Consider the following 17,848-nt stretch of genomic DNA (forward strand, 5'->3'; position numbering starts at 1 on the left):
GAGGTCTAGTTATAAAAAAATTCTGTGTGTGTCCTGGAGTTTAATGGTAACATTGTGTGAAAGCATTTGACACACTTTTTCATGTATAGTAGAATACTGTAAGTCTTCTAAGTTATAAAATAAATAATAATGGAATGAACTAACCATCTCCATGATCTTTATGCCTCTATCGTGGTCCTAGATTTTCTGGAAAAGGATTGAAGGAATCACTCCTGCTCTTTGGTCAGTTATTTGTCTGCATCTTGATGCTGCCATTTCCTCTGATCTGAGGCAACAAGGAGTGTTCAGATGTGCCTATGTCTGTTGTATGTGCACGACGGGGTGTATTTGTCTGAGTATGAAGGTAGTTGGTTGAAAGACATAGGATTTACAAGAAACAACCAAATATAATGAGAACACATTCTGAGGCAGCAAATCAGTTGTTTTTGTCCTTAGTTGCAAGTGAATGTGCAGTATAAGAGCCAATGTGTTTGTAGGATTCAGGTCATTGATGTGCTCCCATAAATAATGAGGATGCCCCTTCTGCCATGTGGCTAGGCCATGAGGTTGCAACCTTGGATTAGGGGAAGACATGCTGAGTAAAAGGGAAAACCTGCCCGTCTGCCTGGCTGACGTGGGAAGGAGAAGGGGGTTGAGCAGAGTAGGAAAGAAGACTTAAGAGTGTTTCTCTCATTCCCTTGGGTCCCTATCTGCTGTGCCCAGGTAAGCATCGGGGAGAACACTGGGCTAATGGGCTGGTGAAGTGCTTTCTTGAGGTGTGTGTGAAAGAGAGAGAGGGAGAGAGACAGAGAGAGAGAGGGAGGGAGCAGGAGAGGGGGAGGGAGAGAGAGAGAAAGAGAGAGAGAAAGAGAGAATAGGAGACTCCATCATGGCTTGGGAGGGATGATGAAGAAGATGCTAGGGAGGGGGGGGGGGGAGAGGGGGAGGGAGAGAGAGAGAAAGAGAGAGAGAAAGAGAGAATAGGAGACTCCATCATGGCTTGGGAGGGATGATGAAGAAGATGCTAGGCAACAGAAGGCTAGATGGCAAAACCAGAGGCTCCCTGGTTACCATGGTCTGACTGTGGCTTATAAGGAGCCCAGCTGGGCCCACTTACCTAGTAAGAAATGGGGCCGGGGAGGGGACTGAGAGGGTCTGTTAAGGAGCTGGAAGCCTGTGAACAGAGTGAAGAGGCTGCAGTGGGCAGGGCCCACACACTGCAGTGGTGCGTGTCAGCATGTTGGTCTCAAATGACAGTGTCCATTTACCCTCCCCACCCCCCTAAAAAGAAGCACACCGCCATTATCCCCTCCACTGTCACTACTCCAGGGAGCAGATCTGTTCCGGGTGACATGCAGCTGAGATCAGGGGTTACTCAGAACCCCTCCCCACCCCCTTGCTGGCAAGAGGAAAAAATGATGCCTTCAAATATCAAGAAATCTCAGGGAAAAGAAGGGAGATGAAATCCGAGGGACCAAAATTTATCTCAATACACTGACTCATCCAGAAAGGGACAACGAAACGAGCCCCAATAGGGAATTGGATTCTGAAAAGACTGAGTGTCTAAGGGGACAGTTCCTGAGGGATGGAACTAAAATTCTATTATTTCTGAAGTCTAGTTTTTGCAGCTACCCAGCTAGGCAGGGGCCCGGGAGGAAGAGCAGAGCCTTTTGGGGGAATAGAGAAACTTCATTTTCCCTGTACAACTGACTACGGTGTGACCGAGGAACCCTGATAGATACAGATAAAAATACATGTGGTAACCTTTCAAATACTTTTGTCTTCAGTCAATAATCTTAAAATAGCCATGAAACTTTTCAGTTGTCTTTTGAGTCTTTTATAAGAGTCCCCTGGGAAGGAGAATCCTATGGTACTGTTTGCTGATATCCAGCAAGGAGAGAGTAAGGGACCCACAGCATAGCATCCCAGCAGAACCCAAAGGCCAAGCAGACCTGAGACCTTCAGCACCACTTGGGACACTGGTCCAAATATTGAGGAAAAGGCCCTGAGAAATTTAGTCTTCAGGGAACATTTTTCGAATGGAAGGGCTCAAAGTCCCTGGAATTCAAGACTTCTGCACACGGAACATACATTCCTTTCTCTGGAGACACTTTCTGAATAAGGGAGATAGGTACTCGTGCGATCAAGGCAATTTTGGTGTGGATTGTTTTGGACACAGGGGAATGGCCTAGGTGACCTTCCAGGGGTCTCGTCCCTAATCCATGATTCTGTAAGTAATGAGTTGACAGAAAATTGCATTCTGTATTTGGTCAGCCATCTGCTGTTTCCCCAACGCTGGCTGATAAAGGCAAGGCTATGTGGGGAGAAGGTGAGCTGTAATTAATTATCTATGGCATTGATGAATTCCTTGTAAGATATTCCCCTGCTAATCCAGCAATATAGCTGCATCCATCCTCCCCTCCCAGTGTAATGGTCTATTTATGGACTCAGCTCCATAATTAAATGTTTCATTTGCAAGAAAATGGTTCCTAGGAAAATCCAAGCTCTCTTTATGCGCCTGCAATCGGCTATTGCAGACGTTACATAAGAGATTAGTCCATGTTGGCCTGCTGCTCTTAGCTTTCTGGATAATCTAATGTATTACGTTTCTGGTATATGCAAATTACTAAATGTAATAGTCTTCAATATGCCTGCTGAATGAAGCCAAATGTATTGTGGGCATAATTTTAATTATTTATGTGCTATAAAAATGGAAGAAATTGAAACCACAGAAATGAGGTTCAAAAATCCCCTCTGGTTCTCTTTTGGGCAATAGTTTAATCAGATTATAACCCTAATTGTTTTTCAACTCATGCCTCACACTTGCTTTGGCCTTCTCTTTTGTCAGTATGTGTCTATACTCCATGAAGGCATTTAATGTCAACCCAGAGTGTTTGCCTTATTAGAACATAGCACATATTAGATGACTGGGTTCAAGGCAGGGAATCCATAGGGAAAGCTTAAGGCTCCCTTATGAGCTTTGCTTTTTGTTCTTAAAATTGGTCCCTGGCAACTCAGGACCCCATTTTCTTCCGAGTCAAGGAGGTAGCAGCCAGGTAGGTAAGTCTGGAAAGCAGAACTGGGTCGGAGCAAACATGGGAGGCACATGAGTATGTCTGGGTGTAGCAACGTGAAAAGAGAATTAAAACCAGCTACTTTTATTAACTAGCTAGAGATCTGGAAGCCAGTTTAGTTCAAGATGGCTGGTAAGGACAAAATGGATTTGGGTATCTATTCAAGCCCCATAGACTATCATCTGAATGAGTTGGTCCAATGATTTTTATCATATTTTGATACTGTGGTAGGGCATGGAGTCTGGAATCAAAGCACCTGGGTTTGAGCCCTTGTCTCATATTTTAGGTGAAGCATCTCAGGCAAGACACTTTACTTCTCTTTTAAAAAATATTTTTATTGATTTCAGAGAGGAAGGGAGAAGGAGAGAGAGATAGAAACATCAATGATGTGAGAGAATAATTGATTGGCTAACTCCTGCACTCCCCACACTGGGGATCGAGCCCACAACCCAGGCATGTGCCCTGACCTGGAATCAAATTGTGAACTCTTGGTTCATAGATCACTGTGAGCCACACAGGCTGTGCAAGGCAATTTACTTCTTAATGCCTTGGTTTCCTCATCCATGAAGTAGGGAGCATACCAATGCCGCTTGAGTATGATGTCATGCAGATCAAATGAAATCATGCATGGAAATGTGATTTATGATTCATGGGGGGCAAAAATGGGCAATTTTGTTATCATTACATCCTTCTCTTGTCCCATCAGCTGCAATGACTGACAAGTCATATTTTGATTTTTCTTTCTGTGGCTGACAAGGATGAAAAAATTTTTTTATGAGTTAATCCAGATGCCCTAGGAGAGGAGCAGAATTCCTCAGAGTAGAAAAAATGCCTTTTTCTTGGGAATATACAGTCATGGGGTATTTTGTCTCCCTGAGGCAGACCTCCTTGGTCAGTCTAGATCAGAACTTCTCAAATGTTCCATGGTGAAAGACCAGCTTTTACAATTCCGACCCACCGTGGACCAGTACTTCTGTAAAACATATGAAATGTATTATTAAAAACATGAAGTGAAAAAGACACACAAAGCACAAGCCCCATTTTTCTTCCACTATTAGATTCAGCAGACATAAAATGACCTTGTCAAGTTGCTATAAAACCTTAACATCTGTACTTCTCTTGTTATGGACTGAGAACCAAAGTTCATGAGCCAGCACCACTGAGCGAATCCTACTTGAAAGAATGCTCCTATAGGTGGAAGGTATTTCAAATAAAGAGAGAACTAATAGGTATTCTGAGTTTTTGGCCGATGAGCTGGTATTATTGTGCTTATTTGGTATTAAGAGAAAAGGAGACCCCAAAAGTTTGGAGGGTAAGGGACATTCAGGTTCCAACAGCGTCTCAGATGGAAAAGACCTCTGCCCACATTTTGCCACCAGAGTCTCCTGCTCATTACGCAGGGGGTCCTTCCTCCTTATGGAGTGAAGAGCGTCTTTCCTCTGGCCGGTCCGTGCTGCACAGTGAGTCAAGATCAGGGCTTAGAAACGCATTGGCCTAATTTCTTAGTGTCTATGTTTCTTTTCTAATAATTATTACATTTACTGATAAATTGGTGTGCCAGTCTTAGCTAAAACTTTAGACAAGCCATCTCGAATCCTCAGGATGGTTCTGCAGTTGTGTAGATTTATACTAACCCAGGCCTACTATCACTAATTATTATAACCTTGACTAAGTTACTTCTTCTCTCCAAGTCTCAGTTCCCTCACCTGTAAAATGGAGATATAAAAAGTTATGACCACATAGTATTATTGTCAGGATTAAACAAGATAATATCTTTAAGGCATTAAGCACACTACCTGATGTGCTGTAAAAATAATTACACTAATAATAATGATAAAATTAGTGACTAATATTAGAGAGTGCTTGTTATATTATTGCTATGAAGTACTTTACTTATATTATGTCATTTAATACTCACAATAACACTGTGAGGTAGGTACTATCATCAGATAAGGCATCTGAGACTCAGAGAGGTTAAGGCACTTGCTCATGTCACACCGCCAATATATGATGGAGTCAGGTTATAACCTAGGCAGTTTGGTTCCATACTATTATGAAGAACCTGTGTCCCAGAGAGGTAAATAGTTTACGCAAGGCAGCATAGCCCTGGGCAGAATTGAGACTAAAAGCCACTGGCTTCCTGTGGCCCTACTTGGTTATGTGGTTGGGTCCTGGAAATCGGGCTGGATTAAATGTCCTCAGCGTGTCTAGGTGGACCACACCAAGAGCCACACCCTGTGCACAGTGGGTGCAGATGGATGAGGGCAGGGTTCGTGAACTCTGACACCCACTGGAGGAGCCAAGTCTCTGCAGTGAGTCTGAGTTATGAGGTTGGAGAGCAGACTTGTTGGAGCCCAGAACCCATCCACACCCAGCCTTGATTTACATGGGAACATTTCCTCACTGTTGGCATCGGGAAGGGAAATAGCAAATTCTGGGTGTTTGCTTATTTCCGTCAGTAATGTTGGCTGGGAGGGGTAAAGGCTGATTAATTATACAGCAGCTCATTAAAACATAATATCTCTTTGAAGCCCGGAGCAGCAAGTGGAGAGCTGTTTTGCAACGTTGGTGGGACCTTGGGAGGTCTCCAACTCATCCCTTTGATGCAGTTGGATAGTGTGTCAACTCTAGAGTTGTACCTCGGTGCAGTTGAGGCAAGCTCGGAGTCAGGCTTGTGAGCTTGTGGTGTAAAGAGATCTCTGGAAAGAGATGGCTCCTCAAGAATTCCACAGAAGGAACCCCCAGGCTGAGGCTGGGCTTAGCCCATATCCTGTCCCCAGGGCCCCAACAAGGCCCCTACTGGGCAACTGCTACCTTCCACCCTGAGCCAAACCACCCTAGGGAGGTTGGGGGCCACAGCTGGCTGAGAACCCTTGTGGCCACTAGTGCCTCCACCTCAGGAAGACACTGCAGGCCAAGGAAAATACTTGGTAAACTCAGCCTGCGCAGCTCTCAGTAACTGATTTAGGATTTAATGTTTCTTTTTCAACAGAGCACAGAAGGCTTGGAAAGCAAGTTCAGTGACTCCCAAGAGGATAACCTAGTTCCATGTCTTATTCATCTTTGCTTTTGGCACCTAGAAGGTGCTCAATAAATGCCTGTTCAATTTCAATCATCTTCTGTGGTTTTAAAAAAAAGTTTGGAAACACCCCAGCTATCATCTATTGGACTGCTTAGATTTTGGCTGAGACCAAGTGTTGAAATAGTGGGCTGAGTAAGACTGATTATTCTCAATTAAACAAATAGTCAGGGAACATTTATTGGTCAGTCATTGAGCTGGATGTGGTGGCAGGAGGAAGATGTGCAGCTAAGTAGGTAGAATGTAGGGCAGGAGCTGCCACAACAGGGGAAGAGACAAACCAAGCGCAGCGAGAACAGGGCAGAAGAGAATAAATTAGATGAAGAGATCAGGAAGCCTTCACAGAGAGGAGCACTGTGAAAAGAGCCTTGAAAGATAAGATTTTGAAAGATGTTGGGTCAAGAGGAGAATTTTTAGTTCATGTAAATGACAAGCATAAAACTGCACTGGCAAATATGAAGTATGGTTGGACTTCTGGTATGAGGTGCCAAAATATAATTTTTTAAAAAAAGTTTAAAAATAAATTTTCATACAAATACACGATGAGCCCATGTCAAAGATTTTTATTTAACTCATCAATTGGAGAACCAACAGAGTGAGAAGCTGACTCATAGAGAGACCAAAACATATCTAATCAACAAAAGAAGAAATGCTAAAAGAAGGCTGCAGTTAGATATGAATCTGGTGAATGTTCTGGAGAACAATGAGGCCATAACCTGTGGAGCTATTTTTCCTACCAGACATAATTCCTTTGCAGTCATACTGGACAGAAAATTATTTGTAGCTTGCCAATTTTATACATGTTTACCCCACTTTATAGAATCTGGGCCAGGTTCAATGTTAAGTAGTAAGTCAAACAAAATTTGCATTTCTTTAGAGCAGCGGTTCTCAACCTGTGGGTCGGGATCCTTTGGGAGTCAAAGGACCCTTTCACAGGGGTCGCCTAAGACCATCGGAAAACACATATATAATTACATATTGTTTTTGTGATTAATCACTATGCTTTAATTATGTTCAATTTGTAACAATGAAAATACATCCTGCATATCAGATATTTACATTACGATTCATAACAGTAGCAAAATTACAGTTATGAAGTAGCAACGAAAATAATTTTATGGTTGAGGGTCACCACAACATGAGGAACTGTATTAAAGGGTCGTGGCATTAGGAAGGTTGAGAACCACTGCTCTAGAGTATCTAATAGCCCCAACGTAGGCTTTTTTCACAATGATCTAGGATGACTTTGAAAAGGCATGCAGTAATCTTCTCCTCTAATTTCCAAGGTTTAGATAATAGGGTTAAAAGGAAAAGATTCTGGCCTGCCTGGCGTGGCTCAATGGTTGAGCATCAACCTATGAACCAGAAGGTCACAATTCAATTCCCAGCATATGCCTGGGTTGTGGGCTCAATCCCCAGTGTGGGATCATTGATGTTTCCATCTCTCTCCCCATCTCCCTTACCCTCTGAAATCAATAAAAACATATTTTTTTAGAAGGAAAAGATTCTGGCCAGATTTTGAGGATTTGGTCATGGATTTGGACTTAAAACTGTATTAGTTTTAGCAGAATTGATATGATCTGTAGCACATAGGAAGATGGTGGGAAAGACTGAATGGAGAGGAGAGATAATGGAGAAAGAAAGCCTAGTTAGAAGGTTATATGGTGATAGTCCAGGTAGAGATAGTGAAGTAACAGTGGCTTTAGAAAGGAGGGGGCTGATATCAGAGACCATGTGAAGATGAACTGATTTCATGGGGACTGTGATGAAGGGCGTTCAACACCAGCAGTTGAAAGAAGAGTAAGGTATTACTATTGTTCCCCAGGAGTGTACAGACATGGAAGATTATTCTCAATTCCATGTGGAAAGGCCAATGATACCAGAAATGTACAAGGTAAATGGAGTCAGGGTCCAATCCTAGAGAGGGTCCTTAGGACTAATAGGCATTACCTGGCAAAGGGGGGTGGAGAAAGGTACTCTTGGGGGTCAGCTGGGTCCCTTACAAAACTCTTGGGCCTGCCACCCATCCCCAGAGATTCTTTTTTTTAAATTTATTTTTTACACTTTGCAATTACAGTTTACATTCAATATTATTCTGTTTTAGTTTCAGATGTATAGCATAGTGGTTAGAAAGTCATGTACTTTATAGTGTGGTTCCCCCAATGTTTCAAGTACCCACTTAGGCCTGGGTGTGACCTAGTTTCAGGAAATTTTAAGTCTCTCCAGATGATTCTAAGATGCAGTCAAAGTAGAGAATGCTTGAGATGGAAGGACCTACAGGAGGACAGGCAAGGAAGTATTCAGCAGTCTGGAATGTGCTGGGAAAAGAAATGTCTACACATCAAAGCTACTATTGTGATGTGGGGAAAGTTGGGAAGAGAGATGGGCCTGGCAGGAGCTAGTGGCCAACATGGAGAGCCCTGTCCTGTCAGTGTAGCTACCCATATTCTACTTTGAGAGATTTGGGGGATGGGGTACCATTAAGGACCGGAAATAAGGACAGAGATTTTGGGAATATATTCTAGTACCTGTTCTTCCTTGAATTTGCTGTGGGACCTCATTTTCCTTACATATAAAGTGAAGGATTGAGCTAGATGGCATCTAAGTTCCTTTCAGTTCAAGAATGGCAAAATTCTACCTTTCTGTCATCAAGTTGATACTACTGGTGTGGGTTGAGTTGTTCTTGAGGCATCCATGGTCAGAACCTCAGAGAATTTCTACTTAATTAGAATGATGCTTTTTTTTCTTTTAGTCAAAAGAATACTGCATACTTATAGTGAAAAAGTATAAATTAAAACTGTATAGAAAATATAAAGCAAAAGTTTCCCTTCTAGCAGCCTGTGTCCCATTTCCCAGAGATTCCTGGGATAGTTATATATAGAGAGAACAACATTTTTGTTCTCTCTATATAAATATATATGCTTTCATCCTAGCTAATAAAAAGGGAATATGCAAATTGACTGTCATTCCCTCACAAAGATGGTGGTGGCCATAGCCATAAGATGGTGGCGCCCAGTTCCCTCAGACCCGCCAGAGTCCCCCAGTCCTTTCAGCCCTGCTGGGGGGGTGGCAGTTGTGCGGTGTGGCCGGACCTGCCCTCAGCCCCCCAGCTGCTTAGGGCTGGCCCGAGGTGCAGGCAAGCCTCGAATGTCGGCTGCCTAGCCACCCAGGGCGGGCCCGAGGCACAGGCAAGCCTCGGATGGCAGCTGCCCAGATGCCCAGGGCCTCCCGAAGCTCAGGTAACCAGGCCCGGCCGAGGCTTGCGCTGCTGGCAGTGGCAGCAGCAGAGGTGTGATGGGGCATCGCCTTCCCCTGATCACCAGGTCACCTCCCGCCTCCCACCCCTGAGGGCTCCCGGACTGTGAGAGGGGCAGGCCGGACTGAGGGACCCCCCTCCAGTGCATGAATTTTCATACACCGGGCCTCTAGTACTTAATATTGTACACAAATGGGGCCATATTGTGCAAAGTTCTCTGTAACTTGTGTTTTACACATTACAATATATTTGGCATCTTTCCATGTCTGTGTATTTAGAACTACTCATTCTTATTGTCAGTTGTACGGTACTCCATGATATGACACCATAATTTCCTATGTCTGGTAGACATTTAGGTAGTTCATTGTGTTACAATATGTTCAGCGGAGCTCTCATGTATATATTCATTTGTGTAATGGTGTAAGCGCTGTTTACTCATAAGACATATTCTTAGACACAGAATTGCTAGGTCTTTGGTTAAGTACATTGAAAATGTTGATAGGCATTACCAAATTGCCCTCTAAAATTGTATTAATTTATATGCCCAACTACAAAAAGTATGAATGTGCTTTCTCCTTGTTGCCTTATATATGCTGTTTATTTTCAAAAGTTTTAAATAGTTTATTTTTGGAGATAAAAAGTGGCATCTCAATGTTATAATCTGCATTTATTTAATAAGAGAGGGGTTCATTACCTTTTTGTACATTTATTGGTTATTTGTGACTTTGTTCAAACTGCTTATTCATGTTCTTTGCTCCCTTTATTTTTGTAATTTCATGTAATCTGGAATGTCCTCTTTATTACCATAAATTCCTGTGTACATTTATATTTGTTTCTGGATTCTTTATTCTGTTCCAATCATCTGCCTGCCTATACAAGCATTAATATTATATTGTTTTAACAACTAGCTTTATAATACACTTTAATATATGGTCAGGGTAAGTTATCCTCAATTACCCTTCCTATTTAGAATTTTCTCACGTTTATTTTTCTAGATGAACTTTAATATTATTTTATCAAATAAAAAATTCTCTGGGAATTTTTTGCAATTGGAATTGAATTAAGTTACTAGAAAAATCAGAAGTGACATTCTTACAATGATGAGTCTTCTTGCTTAAAAACAATGTTTATTTTATGTTCTCAACATTTTTTTGTTATCCAATAGAGTTTTCAAGTTTTCTTCATGTGGGTCTTGCATATTTCTTAAGTTCGTTTCAGATATTTATATTTGTTGTTGTTATTAGACAAAGGAAATTTTTCTTCCACCCTAGTTCGCATTTGATTTGAATCTAGGGAAGCTACTGATTTTTGTATATTCTGGAAGAACTATTATAAGGGGCATGCAGAGGAAGAGAACTAGAGATATGGGGGAAAGAATCAGGAAACTGTAGCAGATGCTAGGGGAAGATTCATTTCAAGGAGGAGGAGTTGACACTATTAAATTATATCAAGGTCAAGAAGGAGGGAAGGGGGTCTGTACTAGGAACTAGCTGAGAGAGTGATTGCAGTAAAGAGAGTGTGGTAAGGGATCATTTAGGAAAAGAGGACATGCCACTCTTCTTTGTCTTTCGTATGCTATTCATTGCTGCAGAGAGCCCTCCACACATGATAGAAAGGTCCCAAAGCTTGAATGCATGTGGTGTATGTGTGTGTACACGTGTGTGTGTGTGTACATGCAGCTGGAAAAGGAGCACAGGTACTGGACTCAGAACCTGTGGGCTCACAGAGGAGCTGGTTATTGATGGTTTCATTTACGGTGAGCATACTACAAACCCTAAATTGACATGCAAGGCCAGTGAGAGAAAGTAGCTTTCTCTGATGCTCTAGAGTCGGGTAAACCAGAGCATGGATTTGCTTTTCCTGGGAAGCAAGAGCAGTAGATGAATAAATAACAAGATATTTAAAAAAGAAACTTGCTTCAAGTGAAAATGTGTTCAAATGGCACCAGAGATCCCCAAATGGCCATAAATCCCTGACTTGGCTGGAGTCTAGCCTCCCTTTTCCTGCCCAGGTTAAGCAGCCTTAGTGCCAGCCATAAAGGTTCTTTTGGCACAGCAGGGGGCAAGAGGAAGAAATGCATAATTGGCTATGGCATTGCATTTTCCCTATTGCTTTCTATTTCGAGTCTCATGCTTTAGCAGTACAGGGACTTTCGTTGGCTGTGATATTAGAATAGGGTAACAATCTATAAATATCCTTCTACCTATGAAAATATCTTTCTAATAACTGTATCTGAGGGCAAGCCGATGAATTGCCAAGAAAGCTGATTTCTCCAGTTATAAGGCCTGAGGTGTCCAGTTCCTTCTTGCTTAAGAACAAGGTTTAGCCCTAGCCAGTTTGGCTCAGTGGATAGAGCGTCAGCCTGTGGACTGAAGGGTCCCAGGTTCGATTCCAGTCAAGGGCATATGCCCAGGTTGTGGGCTCCATCCCTATTAGGGGGCGTGCAGGAGGCAGCTGATCAGTGATTCTCTCTCATCACTGATGTTTCTATCTCTCTCTTTCTCTCTGAAATCAATAATAATAAAAAAAAATATATTTTTACAAAAGAACAAGGTTTATTTTATGCACTTAATTGTGTCTTTTTGTTATTCAATAGAGCTTTCAAGGTTTCTTCATATAGGTCTTGCCTATTTAAGTTCATTGTTAGATATTTATATCTCTTTTTGCCATTGGACAAAGGATTTTTCTTCCCTTCTATCTTGCATCTGGTTTGCATCTAGTAAACCAAGAAGGAGCATTAATATGGAGGCTGATGTTCGATGTTGGTACTTATAGACTGTAGAAGAGGGTGGGATTTACCTGTGACTTGGAGAAAAGGCTCTTTGATAGAATGAAATTAACTCTTAAATTCTAGAGGTGGATTTCTCAGGTTGCCAGATAAAATACAGAACACCGAGTTAAATTTGAATTTCAGATAAACAATGACTAAAAATCATTCATGCTTTTATTTGCTAACTCTGGCAATTAAACAGCTTGTGTTTCTAAGATAGAGATGTCCATCTAATATGGGAAACACATGAGCAAAGTTCAGCTGGTTACCCTGGGGCTAGGCAGGATGTCCTAGCGGATGATTATCATGTGGTGAAGTCCCAGTGCTCCCGGTCTGTCCTGGCTTTTGGGCTGCAGTGCTAACAGCCTTTACTTCTGGGGCATCTGGGAGCTGGAAGTCACTCTTTGGAAAGAAGTATTCAGGGCTAGATGTCTATTGGATGCCAATTTTTATCTTTTCTTTGTGTACTGAGCCTCTCACATCCATGTCATCCACTGCATTCCCATTACCACAAGGGGGTTCTGGCTATTAAGAGCCTTAACCTAAAATGTTCATGTGCACAGTGACTTACCTGTGGGGGTGTTTTCCCTTTGCACTTACCTCCTAATGGTCTCTCTGCTTGGTTTCTCTCTCTCAAAATGCTCTGCATGCCACCACTCCACCCAGCACAAATCACCTGAGCATGACTCCCAAACTCCATTTCATCATGTCCTATGGGCATGTGCAGCCAGTCAAACCTCCCACCTGTAGAACTTGAACCACATCTGTATGTGGCCCGAATGTTCAGCCATGTAATTTTCTCTAGCTCAGTCACATCTGTGAATCTTATTCCCTGGGTTTTTGGGAGCTGATTTTCATACCTCATTTGTAGCTACTCATTCAAGAGACCTTGCTAGTTGATTGGTTCTAGTGAATCCTATCAGAATTGACTAAATTTATCAAGCAGAAAAGTTGTTTTCAACCCAAGGCTCTTCTGCTGAAGAAGTTCAGAGAGACTAGAAGACACAGAATCCTACTCTCACGCAGGTGAGCTCTGCTTTTACTGTTGTTCCTAGTTTTGGGGCTAAGATGGCAGAGTTCTTTACTTTTGAGAACTCTGACAGATGCTGGTTTAAACTCTAAGACCAGCGTAAGCAGAGAGTGACTCAATAACTGTTGGTGACAGAACTGAACTGAGAAGTTTACCCTTTGAATCACTGAATTCTAGATTTCTATGTTGAAATCTATGTTTTTCTTTGCTACTTATTGTTTATGTCCACAGGTCTTGTCCAACAGAATAGCCTCTTTGGCAGCTCTATTCAAGAACATTATAGAGCCTTGGTGGGAGTCAGGGAGAGAGGTTGGAACCAAGAATAGTAATACTATTAATAAAAATAGCTGAAAGCTATAATCACAATAATAATGATAATTATAGATAGTGCCCACGGTGTTCCAGGCAATTTATACATATATTTTTTAAAATTCATACAACATCACTAGTAGGTGTTTTTGCTACAATTTCACTGATGAAAAAAAAACCACCACAAGGTACAGAATGGTTAGGCTGTTTGCCACAAATAAAAACTAGGTAAGTACTGAAGCCAGTACTTGAATAAATGTCTATGGGACTGAAGTCATCCTAGGTTTACCCAACATACCAGGTCATGTCCCTCTTCCTGCTGGTTGTTGGGGATTTTTGCCTTTGATTGCAGACTCAAGGGTCCACTGAAGGGAAATGCGAGGGCTGAATGATAGCCTGGTGCCCGTAGATGAATGGCACTCCATTCGGAGGATCATCTGACTGCCCCGACCAAGAGGAATAAGGCGACTGGGCCCAACTCCTGGGGTCCGGAATGTGAGGTAGTTTCTCTGAAACCAGACCCTGCCTTGACCCTGCTTAATTACGCTGTAGTTATTCACACAACTGAATTTCTGCTGTCAGTGGGTCCTGTGATGCACCTCAGGGCTGCCAGCAAGCACAGAGCAGCACTAACCCTGGTGAGCTTGCCTTGCCGGAGGCTGGGCAGGATGTCCTAGCAGATGATTATCATGTGATGAAGCCCCAGGGCTCCAGGTCTGTCCTGGCGTTTGGGTTGCAGTGCTAACAGCCTTTACTTCTGGGGCATCTGGGAGCTGGAAATCGCTCACATGGATCACACACGGGCTGCTGCCAGCCCGGCAGCTTTTACTCGCTGAAGGCCTCCTTCACTCTGGCTGATAGCGATCGAGCCCTCCCAGTTGGAGCTTGTTACCTGGGAGCTGTCCAGATCCAATGATGAAAACTGGCTAGGGGGGCAGTCGTTCTGGTCAATTACCGGCAGCCCATTAAACGAGCGTTGGCAAACAGAGAGCCACTGAGCGCCATCTCCAAAGCACTTTGGGTGCATTGTTTTTCCAGCCTCTCTCCTCTTAACCTGCCCTGGCTCCATTCTTTTCTTTCATGTTGGAACTCATGGGAATACGAAAGGAGGTGGGGCCTTTGTGGTTTTGATTCCCAGTGACTCCTAGGTGGTAGGATGGAGTGGGGTGCTCTGTGCTCAAAGGTGGGCTGAGCCTCCTTCACCTCTCAGGGAAAGGATGGAGACTTTGTTGAGAGCCTCTGACCTGCATCGCCAGGGAGGTCATTGTAGGACTAGAAACCACGTGTCTGCAGAGTTCCTCGGGGTCTTCCCAGCACAGGGAGAGAGGAAGCGGCCTTCCCTGGGAGGGCTGCATCCAGGCCTCTCCAGGCAGTTATCAGAGGCTCTCAGGTTGGACCACCTCAGAGGGTTGCCTGTGCTCATCCTTTTGGGGTGGGCTTCATTCTGACTTCCTTTCTGGGGAATTCTAGAGTTTGCATCACCAGCATTTCTCTGGTCTGCTAGGTGGGGCTCATTTCTTCCTGAAGTCTAAGATCTTCCTCACTAATATTTTAGAGCAAGCATGTCAAACTCGCAGCCCACGGGCCGCATGCCTCGTTTATTTGGCCCCTGTTAGCCTTTGAGTTCGACATGCTTGCTTTAGAGCAATGATTTCAAAAATGTGGTCTAGAAATGCAAACAACTAGGCCCCACCCTGAACTGAAGCAGAAGCTCTGGGCAGTCTGTTTTAGCAAGGTTTTCCACGTGATTAGGAGGCACGCTCCGATCTGAGAGCTACCCTTTTAGACCCGTGCTACTCGAAGTGTGGTGTGCGGGCCACAGCATCAGCTTCTCTTGGGGGATGACTAGAAATTCAGGATCCCAGGTTCACCTCTCAGACTGGCTGAATCAGAATGTACACTGTTACTGGGTCCCCATGTGATTTTTTATTGCATTGCAAGGCTTAGGAATGGCTACGTTAGAGCAATGGTTCTCAACCCCGGCTGCACGTCAGGCTCACCTAATGCCAGGCCCCAGCCCCACCAATTAAATCAGAATTTTGGGGGGGGGGGGATGCTTGGGGGTTGGTGTTTATTACATGTTCCCCCAGGAATTCTAATATATAACCAAGGATGAAAGCAATTGCTTGGGACCACCACTGGCTCCAGAACACAGGGAGCTACGTCTGTTAAAAAACAAAACAACAACCAGCCAACTACGTAACCAACTATGGACCAAAACTACTGATGCAGAGTAGAGTTTCCCAGCAATCTGGGGGACACATTAGTGCCTCATAAATGTGCCGGGTAGATGTGGGATTATTGATTACATCAGCCTTTTCGGGTGGCAGGGTGGGACCTGGATTGCCATGAGCAACCATTTATCCCAGAGGTTATTACTAATATCATTTTCTATGGATGCTATGAGAGAAAAAAGGTCAGGAAACATGGTGTAGAGAATCTGAAGCAGCCTACTATTGCTGTGTTCATGTGCAATGATGGTGGTGGGGTACGGGGAGGATTGTGGGAGGGAGATGCTGAAAATTATTAACCCTGGGACTGAGAGGGCAGGAACATGCCTTTAGATATTTGATGACTTCAGGGATTCAGATCCAGGCAAATACTTTCTAGATCAGTGGTTCTCAACCTGTGGGTCGCGACCCCTTTGGGGGGTCGAACGACCCTTTCACAGGGGTCGCCTAAGACCATCGGAAAACACATATATAATTACATATTGTTTTTGTGATTAATCACTATGCTTTAATTATGTTCAATTTCTAACAATGAAATTGGGGGTCACCACAACATGAGGAACTGTATTAAAGGATCGGGGCATTAGGAAGGTTGAGAACCACTGTTCTAGACTGTTGTTGCCACTGCTATTTATTTAGCATTCTTGCTATTCAAAAGTTTCCTAGCTGTTATCTGATTACTTCTCACAATAGGCACGATTATTTTCTCCTCTTTGGTGATGTGGAAATTGAAGCCCAGAAAGGTTGGGACTCTCTTAAGGGCAGTTCAGAAGGGCCAGTCCAGAGGTGAAGAGCGATTCCTTGATTTGGGGGTGGGTTGGGGTGGGGTGGACAGTCAGTCCCCAGCTTTCAGGCAGGGATGCAGTGTTCCTGCTGCTGCCTTTAGTCCTGGAGCCTGGTGTTTCCTGGGAGTACCCCAGGAAAGTTCTAGAAGAGGAACTGTTGAGCTAATTACAAAGCCCCACTGTTGTTTGGCTGGCTCCTGTGTCTTAACACTTTTCCCTCTCGCACAAGTTTTCGTGCTGGTGCTGGAGGAACATATTGTAATTATGCTAATCATGCTGGCTGGGCAGCCTGAGGCCAAGAGGGAGGGGCGCCCCTCTCCCTAATTGTTTCCTCTCCTGGAGCAGTTGGTTGTCTGCCTGAGTCCCCAGACAGGACGAGGGAAGACTGTGCGGCTGGCGGGGCTTCCTGTCTGTCCTGGGGCTGCCTGATCCACCTGGTTTGCAGGGGAGGGCCGGTTCAAGGATGGCTGCCAAGGATGGGTTGACTGGGTGAAAGGACTTCCTGCTGGATTCAGTAGGGACTGGCCCTTGTGAGGCTGTGAAAGAGGAAAATCGCTCTTCGCTCTTTGGTGGCGATGGCTCCTCCTTCTTCTCCTCCGCCTCCCCCTCCCCTTCTTCTCTTTCTTCTTTTTCCTGAACCTCCAGGCACAGTGTTTTCCTGCTGGTTTGAAATCTGTTGGCAGACACATTTATGATATATACATCATTGTAGATGTAGATACAGATATAGATATCGACATAGACATAGATATAAACATCCTCACAGATAGGAGACTTAATGAATACTGGACTACTTAAGATTACAACTTGTTAGAACACACAATGCTTAAGGAACCTAAGGCCACGAATGAGGGAGATATTTTCAGTCAAAGTGGCCTGTTCAGTGTTCTTTATATGTCCAGTGTTCTTTTTATATGGATTATAATAAAAAATAATTGGCATCTAAATTCATCTCTTCAGGAAAGAACTGAGTTTGCTTCATGAAATAATGTGGGAAATCAATTGGTGGTGAAAAGATAGATCTCAGGGAATAGTTTCTGGAAGGAGAGGGCAGAAAAAATTGGGAGTGCTTAAGAAAATGGGAGGCCCTGGCCAGTTTGCTCAGTGGTTAGTGTGTCAGCCCACGCACAGAAGGGTCGCGGGCTCCATTCCCAGTCAAGGGCACATAACTCGTTGGCATGCAGGAGGCAACCAGTCGATCTATCTCTCTCACATCGATGTCTCTCTCTCCCCCTTCTCCATCCCTTCCACTCTCTGTCTCTAAAGGTCAATGGAAAAAAATATCCTTGGATAAAAAAAGAAAATGGGAAAATTTGTTGTCTTGGGGGCAAGAAA

The sequence above is a fragment of the Myotis brandtii genome, unplaced genomic scaffold, assembly GCF_000412655.1.
Source record: "Myotis brandtii unplaced genomic scaffold, ASM41265v1 scaffold84, whole genome shotgun sequence".
Taxonomy (NCBI): domain Eukaryota; kingdom Metazoa; phylum Chordata; class Mammalia; order Chiroptera; family Vespertilionidae; genus Myotis; species Myotis brandtii.